The 22,997-nt window shown below is 44.4% G+C and overlaps 1 protein-coding gene across 1 annotated transcript in view; it reads left to right on the top strand.

The window, feature by feature from the left end:
• Positions 1 to 22,997, top strand: part of LOC105731885 (sterol regulatory element-binding protein cleavage-activating protein) — a 141,304-nt gene that overhangs the window by 2,397 nt on the left and 115,910 nt on the right. The window contains exon 2 of the mRNA XM_064366966.1: positions 14,950 to 15,059. The gene's annotated coding sequence lies outside the window, so the exon portion shown is untranslated. The remainder of the gene's footprint in view (positions 1 to 14,949; positions 15,060 to 22,997) is intronic.

The following is a 22,997-nucleotide window of genomic DNA, read 5'->3' as shown; positions in this document are numbered from 1 at the left end:
GCAACCTGTGCGTCCCGGGTTCAAGGGATTCTCCTGCCTCATACTCCTGAGTAGCTGAGACTACAGGCCACCACACCTGACTAATTTTTGTATTTTTAGTAGAGACGAGGTTCACCATATTGGCCAGGATGGTCTTGATCTCTTGACCTCGTGATCCGCCCGCCTTGGCCTCCCAAAGTACTGACGTGATCACGGCTCACTGCAACCTCTGCCTTGTGTGTTCAAGCATTCTCCTGCCTTAGCTTCCTGAGTAGCTGGGATTACAGGTGTGCACTACCATGCCCAGCTACTTTTTGCTTTTTGTATTTTTGGTAGAGAAGGAGTTCCACCGTTAACTATTGGCCAGGCTGATCTTGAACTTCTGACCTCAGGTGATCCACCTGCCTTGGCCTCCCAAAGTGCTGGGATTATAGTGTGAGCCACCATGCCCAGCCACAAATACCAAGACTTTTTACTTTCATTCCTTTTTTTTTTTTTTAAGATAGAATCTTGCTCTGTTGCCCAGGCTGGAGTGCCGTGGCATGATTTCAGCTCACTGCAACCTCTGCCTCCTGAGTTCAAGTGATTCTCCTGCCTCAGCCTCCAGAGAAGCTGGAACTACAAGTATGTTCCACCACACCTGGCTAATTTTTTGTATTTTTAGTAGAGGCGGGGTTTCACCGTGTTGACTAGGATGGTCTTGATCTCCTGACCTCGTAATCACCTGCCTCAGCCTCCCAAAGTGCTGGGATTACAGGTGTAAAGCACCACACCTGGCAATTTTTTTTTTTTTTTGACAGGGTCTTGCTCTGTTGTCCAGGTGAGTGCAGTTGTGCAGTGACAGCTCTCTTTATCCCTGATCTTCTTGGTTCAAGCTATCCTCTCACCTCAGCCTCTTGAGTAGCTGAGAATTCAGGTGCACACCACCACGCCTAGCTTATTTTTTAATTTTTTTGTAGCTGTGGGATTTCGCTATGTTGCCTAAGTTTTACGTGTCTTTTTTTTAAGGAACTGCCCTACTGTTTGGCACAGTGGTTGCACCATTTTACATTCTACCAACAATGCACAAAGGTTTCGTTATAGACTGAATTGTGTCCTCCTGAAAATTCATATGTTGAAGCCCTAAGCTGCAGTGTGAATCTTTACAGAGATAATTAACAAATTAGAATATATCATAAGGATGAGGCCTTAATCCAGTAGGACTGGTGTCCTTATAAGAAAAGGACTAGATACCAGGAGTCCATGTACAGAGAGAAAAGGCTACATGAGAATAGAAGGGATTACAAGTGTGAATCTCCATGCCCAGCCCTGGCTATTTTATTTTTTGTAGAGTTGGGGTCTCGCCATGTGCTCATGCTGGTCTCCAACTCCTGAACTCAAGCAATCCTCCCACTTTGGCCTCCCAAAGTGCTGAAATTACAGGCATGAGCCACTGCGCCTGGCGTTTTCTTTTTTTTTCTTTCTGTTTTATAGAAACAGAGTCTCGCTCTTTCACCAGGTGCCAGGCTGGAGTGCAGTGGCGAGATCTCGGTTCACTGCAGCGTCCGCCTCCCAGGTTCAAGCAGTTCTCCTGCCTCAGCCTCCCGAGTAGCTGGGATCACAGGCGCGTGCCACCACACCCAGCTAATTTTTGTATTTTAGTAGAGACAGGGTTCCACTGTGTTGGCCAGGATGGTATCGATCTCTTGACCTTGTGATCCGCCTGCCTCGGCCTCCCAAAGTGCTGGGATTACAGGTGTGAGCCACCATGCCCGGCTGGCATTTTATTTTATTAGTTTTGAGACAGAGTCTCACTCTGTTGCCTACCGCAGAGTGAAGTGGCGTGATCTCAGCTCACTGCAACCTCTGCCTCCCAGGTTGAAGAGATCCTTGTGCCTCAGCCTTCCAAGTAGCTGGGATTACAGGCATGTGCCACCATGCCTGGCTGATCTTTGTATTTTAGCATAGATGGGGTTTCACCTTGTTGGCCAGGCTGGTCTTGAACTCCTGACCTCAAGTGATCTGTGCACCTTGGCCTTCCAAAGTGCTGGTAGTACAGGTGCGGGCCTTTTTCTCTTTTCTTTCTTTCTTTCTTTCTTTCGTTAATAGCTATCCTAATGGATGTGAAGTGGTATCTCATTGTGGTTTTGATTTGCATTTCCCTAATGATAAGTGATGTTGAGCATCTTTTCATGTGTTTATTGGTTATTTGTATATCATCCTTGAAGAAGTATCTATTCATGTCTTTGGTTGACCATTTTAAAATTAGGTTTTTGAGCTGGGCGTGGAGGTGCACACCTGTAGTCCCAGCTTCCCGGGAGGTTGAGGTAGGTGGATCTCTTAAGCCCAGGTGTTTGAGGGTGCAGTGAGCTGTGATTGCACCACTGCACTCCACCCTGGGTGACAGTCTCTAAAAATAAAATAAAATTAGGTTTTCGTCTTTGTTGTTGAGTTTTAGGAGTCCTTTATATACTCTAGATATTCCTTGTCAGATAATGTGATTTACAAATATTTTTTTCTCTGTGTGGGTTATCTTTTTTTTTCTTATTCTCTTTTTTTTTCCTGTGGGTTGTCTTTATACTCTGTTGATAGTGTCTTTTGATGCACAGAGGTTTTCGTTTTGATGAAGTCCAATTTATCTTTTTTTTTAAATCTGTGCCTCATTTGCAAATTATTGCCAGTTGAAACTTTTCCCCTAAGAGTTTTATAGTTTTAGCTCTTAGGTTTGGGTCTTTGATCCAGTTTGGGTTTTTTAAATATATTATGTTGGGTAAGAGTCCCACTTTATTGTTTTGCATGTGGTTATTCAGTTTTCCCAGTACCATTTTCCATCTGGGAAAAAGATTGTACTTTTCCCATTGAATATTTTTAACACCTTTCTTGAAAATCAGTTGACTGCAGTTCAAGACCAGCCTGGCCAACACGGTGAAACCCTATCTGTACTAAAAGTACAAAAATTAGCTGGGCATAGTGGTGCCTGCCTGTAATCCCAGCTACTTGGGAGGCTGAGGCAAGACAATCACTTGAACCCGGGAGGCGGAGGCTTCAGTGAGCTGAGATGGCGCCATTGCACTCCAGCCTGGGTGACAGGGCAAGACGCGAGAATCCATCTCAAAAGAAAAAAATTGACCATATATGTGAGGAGTTATTTCTCATCTCTCCATTCAGTTGACTGGTCTTTATGTCTATCTTTATGCCATCACTGTACTGTTGTGATTGCTGTAGCTAAATGGTACACTTAAAGATGGTTAAAATAGGCTGGGCATGGTGGCTTATGCTTATATTATAGTCTTAGCACTTTGGGAGGTTGAGGTGAGCAGATTTCCTGTGCTCAGGAGTTCAAGACCAGCCTAGGCAACATGGTGAAACCCCGACTCTACCAAAATACAAAAATTAGCTAGGTGTGGTGGTGCGTGCCTGTAATTCTAGCTATTTGGGAGGCTGAGGCACAAGAATTGCTTGAACCTGGATACAGAGGTTGCAGTGAGCCGAGACTGTGCCACTGCACTCTAGCCTGGGCAACAGAGTGAGACTCTTTACATACCCAAATGTTTTACCATAATTATAAAATAATTTTTATTTTCATTTTTAAGTTGTTCATTCTTTCCTCTTTTGTTAATGCTCTCTGCTGAATTAAAATAAATAAATAAATAAAAAGAATAGGTCTTGTTGGGCCAGCTGCAGTGGCTCACACCTGTAATCCCAGCATTTTGGGAGGCTGAGGCAGGCGGATCACCTGAGGTCGGGAGTTTGAGACCAGCCTGACCAACATGGTGAAACCCCGTCTCTGCTAAAAATACAGAAGTAGCCGAGTGTGGTGGTGCTTGCCTGTAATTCCAGCTACTCAGGTGGCTGAGGCAGGAGGCAGGAGAATCACTTAAACCAGGAGGCGGAGGTTACAGAGAGCCAAGATCGCACCACTGCACTCCAGCCTGGGCAACAAGAGTGAAACTGAGGTCTTGTTGATTTTCTTTCTGCTTTCCCCTGTTCACCCCCTCTCACTTTATGAAAGAAAGCACTTCTTCATTTGAAACCTAACTGAAGTAAATTGTCCCAGAGAGGAAAACCGTTCAGGACACCAATGTTTTATCTCATCTCCTGTTTAAGTATATTTGGGTTGCTTCTTTCTTTCTTTCTTTTTTTTTTTTTAAGATGGGGTTTCACCATGGTGGCCAGGCTGGTCTTGAACTCCTGACCTCAGGTGATCCACCCACCTCGGCCTCCCAAAGTGCTAGGATTACAGGCGTGAGCCACCGTGTCCGGCCTCTTCTTTTTTTTTTTTTTTGACTTTAATCTCATGACAGTTTATGTTTTCATTTTTAAAAAGTATTATTGGGAGGCTGAGGCAGGCGGATGACAAGGTCAGGAGTTCGAGACCAGCTTGGCCAATATGGTGAAACCCCATCTCTACTAAAAATTCAAAAATTAGCCGGGTGTGGTGGCAAGCACCTGTAGTCCCAGCTACTTGGGAGTCTGAGGCAGGAGAATCGCTTGAACCTGGGAGAGGGAGGTTGCAGTAACGCAAAATCATGCCACTGCACTGCCACCTGGGTGACAGAGCGAGACTCCGTCTCAAAAAAAAAAGTATTATAAATAAAGGTGTTGTGAATTTTTTTATACAAGTCTTTTGTTTTTATTAATTTTGGATAAATCCCAAGAAGTGGCGTTGCTTAATGTATGATTGGACACAGAAAATATAAAGAAAACAGAAAATGAAGAAGTGGAGTTGCTGATCATAGGTTAGTACTTATTAGACCAGTTTCCAAAATGGATGTACTGTTTTGTATTCTCGTCAGCAATGTATGAGAAGAGGTCTTTTTTTTTAAAAAAAAAAAAAAAAAAAAAAAGACAGGGTCTCGCTTTATGACCTAGGCTGGAGTGCAGTGGCACGATTGTAACTCACTGCAGCTTTGACCTCCTGGGCTCAAGTGATCCTCCCACTTCAGTCTCTCCTGAGTATCTGGGACTATAGACATGAGCTACCATGCCTGGATAATTTTTTTTTTTTTTGCGACAGAGTCTCATTGTGTCCCCCAGGCTGGAGTGCAATGGCATAATCTCTGTTCACCACAACCTCTGCCTCTGAGGTTCAAGTGATTCTCCTGCCTTAACCTTCCAAGTAGCTGAGATTACAGGCATGTGCCACCACACCTGGCTAATTTTTGTATTTTTTTTTCTCTTTGAGACAGAGTCTTGCTCTGTCCCCAGGCTGGAGTTCAGTGGTGAGATCTTGGCTCACTGCAATCTCTGACTCCCTGGTTCAAGTGATTCTCCTGCCTCAGCCTCCTGAGTAGCTGGGATTACAGGCACACACCACGACGCCAGGCTAATTTTTGTATTTTTAGTAGATATGGGGTTTCACCATGTTGGTCAGGCTGGTCTTGAACTTCTGATCTTGTGATCTGCCCGCCTCAGCCTCCCAAAGTGCTGGGATTACAGGAGTGAGCCACTGCACCTGGCCTAATTTTTGTATTTTTAAGAGAGATGGGGTTTCATCATGTTGGTCAGTATGATTTCGAACTTGACCTCATGATCTGCCTGTCTCGGCCTCCCAAAGTGTTGGGATTAAAGGCTCAAGCCACTGCACCCAGCCTAATTTTTTTTTTTTAGTAGAGACAGAGTTTTGCCATGTTGGCCAGGCTGGTCTCAAACTCTTGACCTCATGTGATTCTCCCACCTCGGCCTCCCAAAGTGCTGGGATTATAGGCATGAGCCACGGCGCCTGGCCCAATTTTTGTATTTTTTTGTAGAGACATGGTTTTACCATGTTTCACAGGCTGGCCTTGAACTCTTGATCTCAGGCAATCTGTCTGTCTCAGCCCTTCCAAAGTTCTGGGATTACAGGCAGGTGTTCTCATTGCTGGAAATCCTTCTGTATATTTGATTTGGTATGTTTTTAATTTTAGCCATTCTAGTGAGTGTGTACTAGTATCTTATGTTTGTGTTTTCCTTATCATAGTGAACATTATGACTAATTATAGTGATATATATTATAAATATTTACTCAATTCGGATTTCTTTTTTGAAACAGGGTCTTGCCATGTTGCTCAGGCTAGACCCCAGATTCCTAGGCTTAAGTGAACCTCCCACCTCAGTCTCTTGAGTAGTTGGGACTATAGGTTTGTACCACCATGCCTGGCTAATTTATTTATTTAAAATTAATTAATTAATTAATTTGAGACTGAGACTGAGTGTCTCTGTATTGCCCAGGCTGGAGTGCAGTGGCTCGATCTCAGCTCACTGCAACCTATGCTTCCCGGGTCCAAGCAGTTCTCCTGTTTCAGCCTCCTGAGTAGCTGAGACTGCAGGTGCTCACCACTACACCTGGCTAATTTTCGTATGTTTAGTAGAGACAAGGTTTCACCATATTGGCCAGTCTGGTCTAGAACTCCTGACCTTGCGATCCGCTCTCCTTGGCCTCCCAAAGTGTTGGGATTACAGGCATGAGCCACTGCGCCCAACCCTCTCTCTTTCTTTCTTTCTTTCTTTCTTTTTTTTTTTTTTAATAACAGGGTCTCCTCTGTTGCCCAGGCTGGAGTGGAGTGGTGCAGTCATGGCTCACTGCAGGCTGAAACTCCCATGCTTAAGTCGTCCTCCCACTTTAGCCTTCTGAGTAACTGGGACCATAGAGGTGTACCATCACACCTTACTGCTAATTTTTTTTTTTTTTGAGACAGTCTCATTCTGTCACCCAGGCTGGAGTGCAGTGACACAATCTTAGCTCACTGCAACCTCTGCCTTCTGGGTTCAAGTGATCCTCCTGCCACAGTCTCCTGAGTAGCTGGGATTACAGGCATGCGCCACTGCGTCTTTATAATTAGCTTGGTTTACTTTTGTATTTTTAGTAGAGATGGGGTTTCACCATGTTGGTCCACCTGGTCTTGAACTCCTGACCTCATATTATCCAGCCGCCTCAGCCTCCCAAAGTACTGGGGTTACTGGGGTTACAGGCATGAGCCACCATGCCCAGCTGGACATGGCTAATTAAAAAAATTTTTTTGTAGGCTGGGTGGGGTGCTCACACTTGCAATCCCAGTACTCTGAGAGGCTGAGGCAGGCTGATTACCTGAATCAGGAGTTTGAGACCAGCCTGGGCAACATGACAAAAGACCGCGTATACCAGAAATACACAGAAAACTTAGTGGGGCATGGTAGTGCATGCTTGTGGTCCCAGCTACTCAGGAGGCTGAGGTGAGAGGATTGCTTGAGCCCGGGAGGTGGTGGTTATAGTGAGCTGTGAGCTGAGAATGCACCACCGCACTCCAGCTTGGGTGACAGAGTGAGATACGGTCTCAGAAAAATTTTTTTTTTTTTGTAGAGACAAGTTCTCACTATTTTGCCCAGTATGGTGTCAACTTCTGAGCTCAAATGATCCTCCTGCCTCAGCCTCCCAAAGTGTTGGGATTACAGATGTGAGCCACTGTGCCTGTCCTGTTTATAGGCTCTTAATTGTTTCCTTGGTCTGTATGTCAATCTTATGTCAGTGCCACCCTGTCTTGTTTTTTTGTTTTTTTTTTTTTTTTTGAGACGGAGTCTCGTACTGTAGTGACAGGAGCACGATCTTGGCTCACTGTAATCTCCGCCTCCCGGGTTCAAGCAATTCTCCTGCCTCAGCCTCCCCAGTAGCTGGGACTACAGGTGTGCGCCCAGCTAATTTTTTTGTATTTTTTTTTTTTTTTTTCAGTAGAGATGGGTTTTCACCATGTTGGCCAGAATGGTCTCCATCTCCTGACCTCGTGATCCATCTGCCTCGGCCTCCCAAAGTGTTCGGATTACAGATGTGATCCGCTGTGCCTGGCCTACACTGTCTTTCTTTTTTTTTTTTTTTTTAGAGATGGAGTTTCACTCTGTTGCCCAGGCTTGAGTGCCAGGGGCATGATCTTGGCGCACTGCAACTTCCGCCTCCTCGGTTCAATCCATTCTCCTGCCTCAGCCTCCTGAGTAGCTGGGATTACAGGCGTGCGCCACCATGCCCTGCTAATTTTTGTATTTTAGTAGAGACGGGGTTTTACCGTGTTGTTCAGGCTGGTCTCGAACTCCTGACCTCATGATCTGCCCGCCTTGGCCTCCCAAAGTGCTGGTATTACAGGGTGAGCCACCATGCCCGGCCCACACTGTCTTGATTACTGTAGCTTTGTGGTGGGTTTTGGAATTGGGAAGTGTCAGTCCACTAACTTTGTTGTATATATATATATTTTTCTATTTTGCACAGATATTACCAGGTTACAAATAATATTTTGCACACGTTTTAAAAGCTTAATACATAATAGCTTATTCTGTATCAATTACCATAGCTACTTGATTTTTTTTTTAGAGTTACATAGTTTTTTTTTTTTTTGAGACTGAGTCTTGCTCTTACTTAGGCTGGAGTGCAGTGATGTGATTGGCTTAAGCAACCTCTGCCTCCTGGGATCAGGCCTCGGGATCCTCCTATCTCATCCTCCAGAGTATTTGGGGCTATAGATACCTGCTGCCACACCCAGCTAATTTTTGTAGAGACAGGGTCTCACCATGTGTGTTGCCCAGGCTGGTCTTGGATTTCAAGGCTCAAGCGATCTGCTTGCCTTGGCCTCTGAAAGTGCTGGGATTATATGCTTGAGCTGCTGCGCCAGGCCTGAGTTACATAGTGTTCTTTTTTGAGACCAAGTTTTGCTCTTGTTGCCTAAGCTGGAGTACAGTGCCATGATCTCGGCTCACTGCAACCTCTGCCTCCCAGGTTCAAGTGATTGTCCTGTGTCAGCCTCCTGAGTAGCTGGGTTACAGGCCTGAGCCACCAAACCTGGCTGATTTTTTTTTTTTTTTTTTTGTATTTTTAGTAGAGACGGGATTTCACCAAGTTGTCCAGGTTTGTCTTGAACGCCTGACCTCAGGTAATTCACCCACCTTGGCCTCCCAAAGTGCTGGGATTACAGGTGTGAGCTACCGTGCCCAGCCTATGATCTTTTGCTATTATAATCCATGCTCTATTGTGTACCTTTGTAAACTTGTCACCTTACACTATAAATGTCTAGAGAATGAGTTCCTGGAAATGGAACTGGAAAGTCAGAGATTATGCACATTTAAAATTTATTGATTAAATTTCCAGCTTGTCTTTTTTTTTTCTTTTTTTTGAGACGGAGTTTTGCTCTTGTTACCCAGGCTGGAGTGCAATGGCGCGATCTCGGCTCACCGCAACCTCCGCCTCCTGGGTTCAGGCAATTCTCCTGCCTCAGCCTCCTGAGTATCTGGGGTTACAGGCACGCGCCACCATGCCCAGCTAATTTTTTGTATTTTTAGTAGACACGGGGTTTCACCATGTTGACCAGGATGGCCTCGATCTCTTGACCTCATGATCCACCCACCTCGGCCTCCTAAAGTGCTGGGATTACAGGCGTGAGCCACCGCGCCCGGCCCCAGCTTTTCTTATGTTACTGATTTCTGACTGTTTTGGTTGGAGAGCATACTTTTTTTTTTTTTTTGGGAGACAGGGTCTCACTCTGTCACCCACGCTGGCGTGCAGTAGCATGATCATAGCTCATTGCAGACTTGACCTCCTGGGCTCAAATAATCCTCCCACTTCAGCCTCCTGAGTAGCTGGGAATACAGGCACACACAATCATGTCCAGCCAATTTTAATTTAATTTTTATTTTTTTGAGATGGAGTCTCGCTCTGTCGCCCAGGCTGGGGTACAGTGGCACAATCTTGACTCACTGCAGCCTCCACCTCCTGGTTAAAGCTATTCTCCTGCCTCAGCCTCCCAGGTAGCTGGGATTACAAGGGCATGCCACCATATTTTTGCTTTTATTTGAGGAGATGGTGTCTGGCTATATTGCCCAGGTGGGTCTTGGACTCCTGGCCTCAAGCAGTCCTTCCACCTCAGCCTCTCAAAAGTGTTGGGATTACAGGTATGAGCCACTGTGCCTGGCCAAGAATGTTTCATGTGCATTTGAGAAGAATGTAATTCTGCCATGGTTGGATGGAGCATTCTGTGTATGTCTGTTAGGTCTAGTTGGTTTATTGTGTTATTCAAGTTCCCTCCCTATGTTCTGTCTGATCAGTCTCCTTGTTGAAAGTGGGGTTTGAGGTTTTCAGCTGTTATTGCAGAACTATGTCTTCCTTCAAATCTTTTAATTTTTGCTTTCTACATTTTAAGGTCCTGTTATTAGGTGCATAATTGTTATATTGTCTTGCTGTATTAGGCTTTTAAATTAATATATAGACCAGGCACACAGTGGCTCATGTCTATAATGAGCCAGCGCTTTGAGAGGCTGAAGTGGGAGGATCACTTGAGCCCAGGAGTATGAGACCAGTCTGGTCAACATAGTGAGATCCTCTGTCTACAAAATAAAAACAAAAAAACCACAAGCATATATATATATATTTCTTTGTTGTAACCTTTTTGTATTTAAAGTGTGTTTTGTGTGATTTTTTTTTTTGTTTTTTTTTTTTTTGAGACACAGTTTCGCTCTTGTTACCCAGCCTGGGGTGCAATGGCGCGATCTCGGCTCACTGCAACCTCCGCCTCCTGGGTTCAGGCAATTCTCCTGCCTCAGCCTCCTGAGTAGCTGAGATTACAGGCATGCGCCACCACGCCCAGCTAATTTTTTGTAATTTTAGTAGAGACAGGGTTTCACCATGTTGACCAGGATGGTCTCGATCTCTTGACCTCATGATCCACCCGCCTCGGCCTCCCAAAGTGCTGGGATTATAGGCTTGAGCCACCGCGCCCGGCTTGTGTGATATTAATAGAATCACCCCAACTCTTTTGATTATTATCTGCATGAAATATCTTTTTGCATCCTTTTACTTTCAAACCTATTTGTGTCTTTGGATCTAAAGTGAATTTCCTGAAGATAGCATATAGTCGGATCATGTTGGTGTTCTTTTTTTTTTTTGAGTTGGAGTCTCATTCTGTCACTCAGGCTGGACTGCAATGGTAGAATCTCAGCTCACTGCAACCTTCACCTCCCGAGTTCAAGCAATTCTCTTGCCTCAGCCTCCCAAGTAGCTGGGATTACAGACATGGCCTACCACACCTGGCTAATTTTGTGTTCTTAGTAGAGATCGGGTTTCTCCATGTTGGTCAGGCTGGTCTTAAACTCCTAGCCTCAGGTAATCTGCCTGCCTTGGCCTCCTAAAGTGTTGGGATTACAGGCATGAGCTACTGTGCTGGCCCAATTTTTTTTTTTTTTTTAAGAGACAGGGTCTTGCTGTGCTTGTGTATGTTGCCCAGGTTGGAGTACAGTGGTGAGATCATAGCTCACTGCAGCCTCGGTCTCCTGGGCTCAAGCAATACTCCTGCTTTGTTGTTCCCAAGTACCTGGAACTACAGGCATGCGCCACCTGGCTTTTTAATTTTTTTAATTTTTCATGGAGATGGCGTCTTGCTATGTTGCCTAGGCTGGTCTCAAACTCCTGGCCTCAAGCACCTGGCTTTCCAAAGTGCTAGGATTACAGATTTTAGCCACTGGCCTGTAGTAGAGATAGGGTCTCACTATGTGGCCCATGGTGGTTTCAAGCTCCTCAGCTTAAGTGATCCTCCCACCTCGGCCTCCCAAAGTGTTAGGACTACAAGCCTGAGCCACTGTGCCTAGCCACTTCTCATTTTCTTTTTTTTTTTTTTCTTCTTAGTGCATAAGGAGGCAACCTCATTTTCTAATGTGTGTATTCTAAAGATGTTTTCTTTGCAGTTACCATGGGAGTTAACATCTCACAGTTATAATCTAATTTGAATTTATAATAACTTAAGTTCCATAGTATACAGATCTCTGCTCCGGTGCAGCTCCTTTCTCGTCCCTTTTCTGTTATGTCATAGATTACGTCTTTGTAAATCGTTATCTCGTTAGCCTAGATTAATAATTTTTTATACATTTGTTTTTAGATCACATTGAAAATGAAAAGCAGAGTTACAAAGCAAAATTACAATAATGCTAATTTTTACAATAATGCTAATTGCTCCTGTGTTTGCCTTTACCAGAGATTGATTGATTGATTGATTGATTTCTTTCTTTTCTTTCTTTCCTTATTTTTGGAGGGGGGAGGTGGGGGAGAAGGAGTCTTTGTTGCCAGGCTAGAGTACAGTGGCTCGATCTCAGCTCATTGCAGCCTCCGCCTCCTAGGTTCAAGTGATGCTCCTGCCTCAGGCTTCCAAGTAGCTGGGACTGTAGTTGGTAATGTATAGCGGTATAAGAGCCTCTATCAGCTTTTGTTTATCTGAGAATGTCTTTATTTTTTTCCTTAATTTTTAAAGGACGGTTTTCTCAGATACAGAATTCTCGGTTGTCAGTTTATGTTTAGGTCGTTTTTTTGTTTTTTTTTTTGAGATGAAGTCTCGCTCTGTTGTCCAGTCTGCAGTGCAGTGGCATGATCTCGGCTCACCCCAACCTTCACCTCCTGGGTTCTAGTGGTTCTCCTGCCTCAGCCTCCTAAGTTAGCTGGGCCTATAGGTGCCTGCCACCATGCCCAGCTAATTTTTTGTATTTTTAGTATGACTAGGCTGGTTTTGAGCTCGTGACCTCAAGTGATCCACCCACCTTGGCCTACCAAAGTGCAAGGATTACAGGCGTGAGCCACTGTGCCCAGCCTAGGTCTTGTATGATCATACATTTTGCCTTGGCATTTATGGCTTTCTAAATTTCTCAACATACGTGTTGCTTTGGAATGTCCTAATTTGCCAGAGTTTCACCTCAACTTCTCTGCCTTTTTTTTTTTTTTTGAGACGGAGTTTCGCTCTTGTTACTCAGGCTGGAGTGCAATGGCGCGATCTTGGCTCACCGCAACCTCCGCCTCCTGGGTTCAGGCAATTCTCCTGCCTCAGCCTCCTGAGTAGCTGGGATTACAGGCACGCGCCACCATGCCCAGCTAACTTTTTTTTTGTATTTTTAGTGGAGACGGGGTTTCACCATGTTGACCAGGATGGTCTCGATCTCTTGACCTCGTGATCCAATTGCCTCGGCCTCCCAAAGTGCTGGGATTACAGGCGTGAGTCATGGCGCCCGGGCTTTTTTTTTTTTAAAGAGACAGGATTTCACCGTTTTGTTAAGGCTGGTCTCGAACTCCTAACCTCACATGATCCACCTGCCTAGGCCTCCCAAAGTGCTGGGATTACAGGTGTGAGCCACCGCGCCTGGTTCTTGGGCATCTATCTGTAATCTCTTGCCCCATATGTCTGTTAGTGTCTGTTAGTCTGTAGTCTGCTTCACAGCTTTCATTAGCAATACCTGCTGCTTTTTCTACCTAAGTTTTGTGTTAGGTTGAAATAGAAACCAACACCTTATGCCTGTCCTTCAAATACCCTAGACAGGGTAGAACAGATACCTATGATAATTTACAAGTAAGGTCTGTTTTGCTCTTTGAGGGAGGGAGCTGGGAATTGGGCTTATACTGCTTTAAGACCAAAACCACTGCCATGCTGGAGAAGGAGTGGGGCAAGGGTGAGTAAAAACACTACAGAACTTTGCTAGTGTTTTTAAGATGGCTTTTTCTTGATTGGATATTGGCTTGTACACCTTGGCTGTTTTCTAAAACTCTGACAAAGTTGTTTCACACAGTTATTGCTTGTTTTCTGATGTTTCTATGAAGGAATGAGACCTTGAAACTTCTGGTCTGCCATTTTGATGACTATGGGCTGTCTTTTTACTCTCTTGATAGTGTCGTTTGATACACAAGTTTTAAATTTTGAAGAAGTTCACTTTAATTTTTATTTTAAAGTTCCTTGTGCTTTAGGGGTCATATTTAAGAAATCATTGCCAAATCCAAGGTCATGAAGATTTGCCACTTTTTCAGTAGCTATAACAAAGGTCCAGGAGATAACTTTTCATCTTGACTTGAGTTCCATGTCTGTCTTCAAAGCAATGACTGTAGTGAGAGTAATAGATTATTCTGATTGGTCGTGCCGGATGGTGTTAGAATAGGTCCGAGACAGTGGGGTTGATACTACAATGCTGTTTCCAAAACGAAAGGGCTAGTGAGCACTAGAAAAATCAGTAAATACTTATTTTATTTAGTAAATGTGAAGCATTCATAGCACATTAAAAAGTTTATGGTACCCAGAGTACACTTTTTCTTTTTTTTTGAGACTTGAGTTTCGCTCTTTTTACCCAGGCTGGAGTGCAATGGCACGATCTCGGCTCACCGCAACCTCCGCCTCCTGGGTTCAAGCAATTCTCCTGCCTCAGCCTCCCAAGTAGCTGGGACTACAGGCGCTCACCATCACGCCCAGCTAATTTTTTTGTATTTTACTAGAGATGAGGTTTCACCATGTTGACCAGTATGGTCTCGATCTCTTGACCTCGTGATCCACCCGCCTCGGCCTCCCAAAGTGCTGGGATTACAGGCGTGAGCCACCACGCCTGGCCACTTTTTTTCTTTCTTTGTTTTAAGACATTCTCACTCTTTCCTGAGCTGGAATGCAGTGGTGCAGTCTTGGCTTACTACAGCCTCAACCTCCCGAGCTCAAGCGATCCACCTTAGCCTTCCAATAAAGAAGTTGGGACTACAGGCATATGTCACCATGCCTGGCTAAGTTTTGTATTTTTTCTTTTTTTGAGATGGATTCTTGCTCTGTTGCCCAGGCTGGTGTGCAGTGGCATGATTTTGGCACACTGCAGCCTCTGCCGCCCGGGTTCAAGCAATTCTCCTGCCTCAGCCTCCTGAGCTGGGATTACAGGCACCTGGCACCATGTCTGGCTAATTTTTGTATTTTTAGTAGAGATGAGGTTTCGCCATGTTGCCCAGGCTGGTCTCAAACTCCTTGGCTCAAGTGATGTTCCTGCCTTGGCCTCCCAAAGTGTTGAGGTTACAGATGTGAGCCATCGCGCCCCACCCCAGAGTACACATTTTAATTAAAAATGTATTTTTCTTATTATAAATATAATATGTAAATGTTTAAAAGTGAGCTCCAGAATTATTGCTGCTGATGTGGTGGTCCTTGATAAACTAAGAAGTGGGAAACTAGTTTAACTTTTAATTCATGTTCTAAAGTACTAATTTTTGTGGTTTATTTTATACAGGTACTGCTATTACCAGAATTTGGTAGAAGAAGGATCTACTTGTTGGCAGCCTCTTGATAAAAAGAGATGTGGGGGGATTCTCGACCTGCTAACAGAACTGGACCTTTTCGGTAAGCTCTGAAATTTGCATATTGAAATTGCCAGTGTTTTAATTCTAAATATGTAACATTTTGGCCTACTGTAAAGGAAGATAATTTCTCTGCTGAGAAGTAGTTTCTGATTTTTTTAAAAATAGAAACTCAATTTGGAAAATAATTTCAAAAATGATTGTGAGACTGAATACCCAGCATGCCAAATGTCTTGTCATATAACCTTTTTTTTTTTTTCTTTTGAGATGGGGTCTTGCTCTGTCGCCCAGGCTGGGATGCAGTGGTGTGATCTTGGCTCACTGCACCCTCCGCCTCCTGGGTTCAAGCAGTTCTCTGCCTCAGCCTCCCAAGTACCTAGAATTAGAGGTGCCCGCCGCCACACCTGGCTAATTTTTGTAATTTTAGTAGAGACTGGGTTTCACCATCTTGGCCAGGCTTTCCTTCAACTCCTGACCGCGTGATCCACCCGCCTTGGCTTCCCAACATTTTGAAATTTATTTATTCATTTTTTGAGACAGAGTCTCGCTCTGTCTTCCAGGCTGGAGTGCAGTGGCACAGTCTTGACTCACTGCGACCTCTGTCTCCTGGATTCAAGCAATTCTCCTGCCTCAGCCTCCCGAGTAGCTGGTAGTACAGGTGTGTGCCACCATGCCCAGCTAATTTCATTTTTTTAAATATTAAGAAATCCCCAAATATTTATTTTTGTTTCTTTTCTTTTTCTTTTTTTGGGACAGAGTCTTGCTCTGTCGCCATGGTGGAGTGCAGTGGCGCAGTCTCAGCTCACGGCAGCCTCCTCCTCCTGGGTTGAAGCGATTCTTCTGCCTCAGCCTCCCGAGTAGCTGGGACCACAGGCGCACGCCACCACGCCCAGCTAATTTTTGTATTTTTAGTAGAGACAAGGTTTCACCATGTTGGCCAGGATGGTCTCTATCTCTTGACCTCGTGATCCGCCCGCCTCGGCCTCCCAAAGTGCTGGGATTACAGGCGTGAGCCACCGCGCCCAGCCTTATTTCTGTTTTCTTAGCAAAGGAATACGTACTCGGCTAGTAAGGAAAGCTAGTGAAATGTCCGTAAATGTTTATAAAAGTTGCATTGAGTGCACTATTTATGTCTAGAATTCAGAGCTATGCTTTGCCTGTGGCGTGTTGATGCAGTTTGCTAAACCACCTCTCAATTTTAGGGGTTATTGGGTACCAAGAAGTGTGAAGATGGTGGTAGCATTGGTAGCATTTAGTTGTAAATGGATTGTATTTTAAATTTGTAGGGAGTTAATTTTTTTGTAGCTAATGTAATACACTGTATTTTAACTCGTATTTAAACATTTTTTGCATTGTGTTTACAATTAATGAAATGTTATACAAATGTGACTTTTTTGGTTTTACTTGGTACATAGCAAAGAAATCTGACCTTTAAATGTATGCATTCAAAGGTATTGATGCTCCAGTTGAAACTTCTATTACTAGTACATTTTCTTTTTTTTTTTTTTTTTTTTTTCGTTTTTTGAGATGGAGCCTCACTCTGTCACCTAGGCTGGAGTGCAGGGGTGTGATCTCAGCTCACTGTATCCTCCGCCTCTTGGGTTCAAGTGATTCTCCTGCCTCAGCCTCCCGAGTAGCTGGGACTACAGGTGCATGCCACCACACCCAGCTAATTTTTATATCTTTAGTAGAGACGGGGTTTGACCATTGGCCAGGATGGTCTCGATCTCTTGACCTGGTGATCTGCCCGCCTTGGCCTCCCAAAGTGCTGGAATTACAGGCTTGAGCCACCGCGCCCGGCCCACATCAGTATTCTTTTTAATAAACTTTACCACAATTCAGGGTGTGTGAAAATCATTTTGATGGAAAAAGTTTTGAGAATCAGATCTTCAGGGAAATTTTTGCACTTAGGTAGTACAGCATAACAAAGAGGAGTACAGGTTTTGGAGTCAGATGTTACTTCCTAGGTGGGTTACCACTGGCACATTTTTTAACCTCCCACATCCTCAATTCCCTCTTACCCATATCTTTTGGAGCCCTTATGTAGGATAAATGGAATCATTCATTCCTGAGTACCTGCTGTGTACCAGTCACCTTTCTGAATGTTGAGGTTGCTGCAGTGAACAAGACATACGGAATAACTTTATTGTAATGGGAGAAAACAGACCATAAGCAAATAGACAAAAACAGTGTAACAGCTGATAGCTGAGTGCTGTAAAGAAAATGAAGCAGGATATTGGGAGAATGAAGATGGGGGCAATTTTAAAGGGGTGGTCAGAGGAACTTGAGGAGTGGCATACATTTGAGTTGTGACTCTTGGTTTATAATGTATGCAGAACATTTAACTGTAGTACCTAGCACTTGGTAGCATTTGAAATAATTTGAAATTCGATGTTTTTTCTGTCTCTTACCGTTCTCCGCATGTCAAATAATTTCCAATTCTACATTGTGTGTGTGTGTGTGTGTGTGTGTGTGTGTGTGTGTGAGAGAGAGAGAGAGAGAGAGAGAGAGAGAGAGAGAGAGAGAGAGAGAGAGTGTGTGTGTGTGTGAGAGAGAGAGAGAGTCTAGCCAGGCTGGAGTGCAGTAGTGCAATCTTGGCTCACTGCAACCTCTGCCTCCTGGGTTCCAGCGATCCTTCTGTCTCAGCCTCCCAAGTAGCTGGGACTCCAGGTGTGCGCCATCGAGCCCGGCTAATTTTTTTTTTTTTTTTTTTTTTTTTGGTGTCTTGCTCTGTTGCCCAGGCTGGAGTGCGGTGGCACAGTCTCAGCTCACTGCAACCTCCACCTCCCAGGTTCAAGTGATTCTCCTGCCTCAGCCTCCCAAGTAGCTGGGAGTACAGGTGCCCGCCACCACACCCAGCTAATTTTTGTATTTTTAGTAGAGACAGGGTTTCACTGTGGTTGACCAGGCTGGTGTCGAACTCCTGATCCATCCACCCCGACCTCCCAAAGTGCTAGGATTACAGGCGTGAGCCACCACACCCTGTCAATTTTTGTATTTTTAGCAGAGACAGGGTTTCACCATGTTGGCCAGGCTGGTCTTGAACTCCAGATCTTAGGTTATCTGCCTACCTTGGCCTCCCAAAGTGCTGGGATGACAGGCGTGAGCCACTGTGCCTGGCCTTCAATTATAATTCTAAGAAAATTTATTTTTATATCTGAAGTTTATTAAAACGAATTCTTTAAGGAAATGGATGTGGATTATGGTCCTTGTGACAAAGTGAACCATCTTATGAGAGACATAAGAATGTGAGGGAAGAAGTCCTGAGTCCTCAAGGTGAGTAAAGTAAGAATTTGTGGAACATAAAATGTCCTTGTAGGCCAGGCACAGTGACTCAAGCTTGTAATCCTACCACTTTTGGAGGCCGAGGCAGGAAGAGCACTTGAGCCCAGGAGTTTTAAGATAACATGGGCAACATAGTGAGATCCCTGTCTAAATTTTTTTTTAAAAAGTCTCTGTCTATTCTTTCCCCCAGATTTACTTACAGGCAAAGTTGGTACAGATTCTGAGTCACCAGGATCTGCTTGGCAACTCTTAGTAGAGCCTGAGTGTGTGTGTGTGTGTCTGTGCGCTTGCGCCTCTCGGAAGCACAACTCTTAGTAGAGTCCAAGTGTGTGTGTGTGTGTGTGTGTGTGTGTGTGCGTGCGTGCGTGCGCGCGCACGCGCCTCTGAGAAGGTTTCTCTGAAGTACTTTGGGTTGAGTTTTTTGTAACTCTGCTATCATGACTCTTGATGTGAAATGTCCTTTATTTATTATTGGCTGGTACTTATTGGCCTAGGGGATGGAAGTAAAGGAACTTTCTGCTAGCTTTATTTGTCAAATAGTGTGAGTATTTGTGCCTCAGTGGGGTTGCTCAAGATGATAACCAAGGTCGCTCTAGCCTTTTCCCAGTGCCTATATCAAGCTGTCAAACAGTAGGATGCTCTGCAGCAGTACTGACTTTGTGGCTGTGGTGACTCATCAGGATATCACTTAGGCAGCAGCTATCTATCTGGAGAAATAATTTCCAACAGGTATGAAGGTATGAATCTGTTAGCCTATGCCTTCATCATTTCTGTCTAGGAGAAGGGGTCAGCCATGGTGCACTGTCAGGCAGAACCTTTCATCCCACCCTTCCTGCGAAGTGTATTTCTGTCAGTGTCATATGCCCTTGGCTTTCTTTGTTGTCAAGTCTCTGGCAGATTGAGGGTGCATATTATCTCTCCTTCTGCTGTGTGTGCCATTGCACTGGACTTGGGGAGAGGAGTAAGAAGTATTGTGTTAAAATGTTAATCCCTTTCAGTGGTTGCCCAGTTGTGAGTCCTAGCTCTCTCAGACTATTGGCATTCGGTGTGCTGGAATTAGCATTTTATTTTCTCAAATATACTAATGTGATGTTTGTTGTCTATTCTTATTTAGCCAAATTAGTCACTAAAATGCCCTTATAGAAGATAACTCTGGAAGAGGTATTCATTTCTCTGAAATTTTTATTCTCCTTCCTTCCCTCCCCCTCTCTCTTTCTTTCCTTCTTTTCCTTCCTTTCTTTTCTCTTTTTCTTTCTGTTCTTTCCTTCCTTTCCCTTTCTTTTCTTTTTTTTTTTTTTCTTATTTTATCTTATTGGAGACAAGGTCTCCCTCTGTCACCCAGGCTGGAGTGTAATGGTGCAGTCATGGCTCACTGCAGCCTCGATCTCCTGTGCTGAAGCAATCCTCCCAACTCAGTTCTCCACAGTAGCTGGGACTATAGGTGCCCACTACCACACCTGGCTAATTTTTGTATTTTTTTTTTTTTTTTTTTTTTTTTTTTTGGTAGAGACAGGGTTTTGCCACATTGCCCAGGCTAGTCTTAAACTCAAGCAGTCTACCTACCTTGGCCTCCCAAAGCAATAGGATTCCAGGTGTGAGTCACTATGCCTGGCCTTTTTTTATTATTTTAAAAATTTAAAATTTTCATTTTTTAGAGATGTAGGGTTCTGTTCTGTTGCCCAGGAGTACAGTGGTACTATCAGAGCTCATTGCAGCTTTGAACTCCTGGACTTAAGCAATCCTCTCACCTCAGCCTTCTTGGTAGCTGGATTACAGGCACCTGACACTATGTTCGGCCAATTAAAAAAAAAGTTTGTTTGTAAATGTGGTTTTTTTTTTTTTTTTTTTTTTGAGACAGGGTTTCACCATGTTGGCCAGGATGGTCTCGATCTCTTGACTTCGTGATCCGCTCACCTTGGCCTCCCAAAGTGCTGGGATTACAGGTGTGCGCCACCACAGCCAGTTAATTTTTACATTTTTTTTTGTAGAGACAAGGTTTCACCATGTTGCTCAGGCTGGTCTCAATCTTCGGAGCTCAAGCTATCCACCAGCCTCGACCTCCCAAAGTGCTGGGATTACAGGCGTGAGCCACTACTTTGCCCGGCCAGACTAGGCACTTTCTAGACCTTCCTAAAAGCTGTGTCTTGGATTTTGCTTTCCTCTACTGCTAGGTGAGGCCCATACAGCTACCCATGATTGACTCTGAAAGTTGTTGATACATGGCAGTGCATTGAGAAAGTTCACACCTCACAGTGAATTAAAGAAATATGGGCATAGTCCAGGTGCGGTGGCTCACGCCTGTAATCCCAGCACTTTGAAAGACCGAGGTGGGCGGATCATGAGGTCAGGAGATTGAGACCATCCTGGGCAACATGGTGAAACCCCGTCTCCACTAAAAATACAAAAATTAGCTGGGCGTGGTGGGTGGCTCGAGCCTGTAATCCTAGCTACTCGGTAGGCTGAGGCAGGAGAATTGCTTGAACCAGGCAGTCGGAAGTTGCAGTGAGCCGAGATCATGCCATTGTACTCCAGCCTGGTGACAGAGTGAGACTCTGTCACAAAAAGAAAAGTATGAGCATAAATTAAATAACTGGTGTCATTGGCCCTCCATATATCTTTTTTTTTCCAAAAATTATTAATAAATAATAAAGTATGGTTATTTCGTATGCCAGTGCATACAGATTTTAACATTTGGATCTATATTTCTTTGAAAGCTAGGATATGTTTTCTAATGCGCTTTCATTGAAGCCAGCTCCTAACATTGAGCATAAATATGAGTTATCAATCCCAGTTATGTACCTGATCCTCATTCTCCCTCCCCGAGCCCCACACACTGCCCTGGGCCCTTCTTTGGCACGTGGACAGATGAATGGGAGCTGCTGGGTGTGGGAGCACTGGACTGGGAATCAGACTTGGAGTATAATCCAAATGGCCCAAGAGCCTACAGCTCGCAGCTGCCCAATGGGTTTCCATGGCAACCTCAAATCAGACTCTGCTCCTTGGTTGGCCAACACCTAGTAAGAGGAAGCCAGACTTTTCCACTTCAGGCGACGGTATTGGTGGTGGCACTTCCAGGGGGTGCACAGCGGCTTAGCAGGAGGACAGATTCAGAGGGGCTCTTGGGGAGCTCAAGCGGGGCCCACAGAGACCTTCTTTCTGGGGTTCCAAACTGGCATTTAGAGGGAGATTCAGTACTCACACCTGGGGTGTTTCAGAATATTCAGGAGACCAGAGAGACCAGTGGGCGAAACAGGAGGAGTTTATTAAGGTGGCCACTGGCTCAGCAGATTAGCATCCCAAGATTGAGCAAAGGAGAAAGAAAATGGGATACTTTTTATACATCCAGAATGATGTAACACAGGTTTGCAGAAGCCACAACAAAGAACAGTTAATTTGTAACATGTCTTGTGATGTATGTTACATTTGAAAAATAGCATTTTGAGAAACGCATTGCACATTCTTTGGGGGTTATCTTGCCCTGTGACCTTGCAGCTGGTCAGCAAGAAAAACAGGAGTGTTGAGATGTCTGGGAACTTTGCTGAGAATGTGGGCAGAAGAGCTAAGATAGGTTTTAAGGAGTTAATTTTAAGCAGAGCTGGGGTTAGATTTTATATTGAACACAACACAGTAAACTGTGTTATGCAGGAATTGTAGACTACCGTTGTTATTATTTAATTTCCCTCTTCATTTCCCCCCTTTGTTGCTTTTTATTAACTCTTTGATAGGAAACAACCCCATTGCTTTCAGCATTTACTAGTATTTGGAAGTTAATTTTGGTTTAGGTCACTTGGTATTTCTATGAGCTTATTTATCAGTTTTATGCCTGTTTGGTTTTTGTAGCTGGATGTCAGGGCGATGGCTTAGGTGTGTCGCAGAGCTTTTTGAGACAACCCTTTTGGGAGCGCCTTTGTATTTTTGGTGGACAGCAGGCTGGTGTGTTAGCTATGGTAAGCGTACAGCACTGAGTTGTGAATTTTTAGCACGAGATTGAGAGTTTCTCTCCTGCCATGAGAGGCACAAAATGAACTTTTAGGCCTGATGGCTCCTTTGTGCCTGTCCCTGTCTTAGGTTGTCTTTCCTTTGAAGAATCTTACCTGTCTTTAGCTAACCAGTCATCTACCCAGGGCCAGCCAGGCAGCAGCTGGAGAAAGTTGGAATTTGAGTAAACACAGCCCCGGGGGCTGATCTGCAGAGTGTTGTGGTTCCAGGAACAGTGCTGTTATTTACCTTAAGTTGTTTCTTCTGCTAAGCTGCCTGCTTGGAAAAGATGGTATTAATGCAGCTTTTTGGGGCTATTAACATATTACTTGCTTAGTTTAAGCTTACTTCATCCAGACATTTGCCAGTGATTAAGTTCCAGTAGATGATTACACTTTACGCAAGCCCATGAAAAGCTCCACTACCATACATGTCATTCTGAGACGGTTCTCCATCCTCTTGGGGCACAGGTTGATACTTAGCTAATGCCATTAATTGACTGGTGGTTTGCTTGGCCATTACTTGCTTCTATAGTTGACCGAATACTCCCAATTAAGAGAGGCAGGAGACAAGGTAGTATCAAACGCCCTCCTAATATAATTACTACTCCCCCTATTTGGGTTTTAAACGCCCCCAACCATAAAAACCATTCTCTGAAGAGGGAGTCTGGTGACCACCCTTTCCAGGTTTGTACTGGAACTTGAGCTAGTTTTTGCAT

This window comes from Aotus nancymaae, unplaced genomic scaffold (assembly GCF_030222135.1).
Source record: "Aotus nancymaae isolate 86718 unplaced genomic scaffold, 86718_ANA_hifiasm-v0.15.2.pri h1tg000067l, whole genome shotgun sequence".
NCBI lineage: Eukaryota > Metazoa > Chordata > Mammalia > Primates > Aotidae > Aotus > Aotus nancymaae.
The sequence above is the reverse complement of the archived record's forward strand: the minus strand, read 5'-3'. Positions and strand labels throughout refer to the sequence as shown.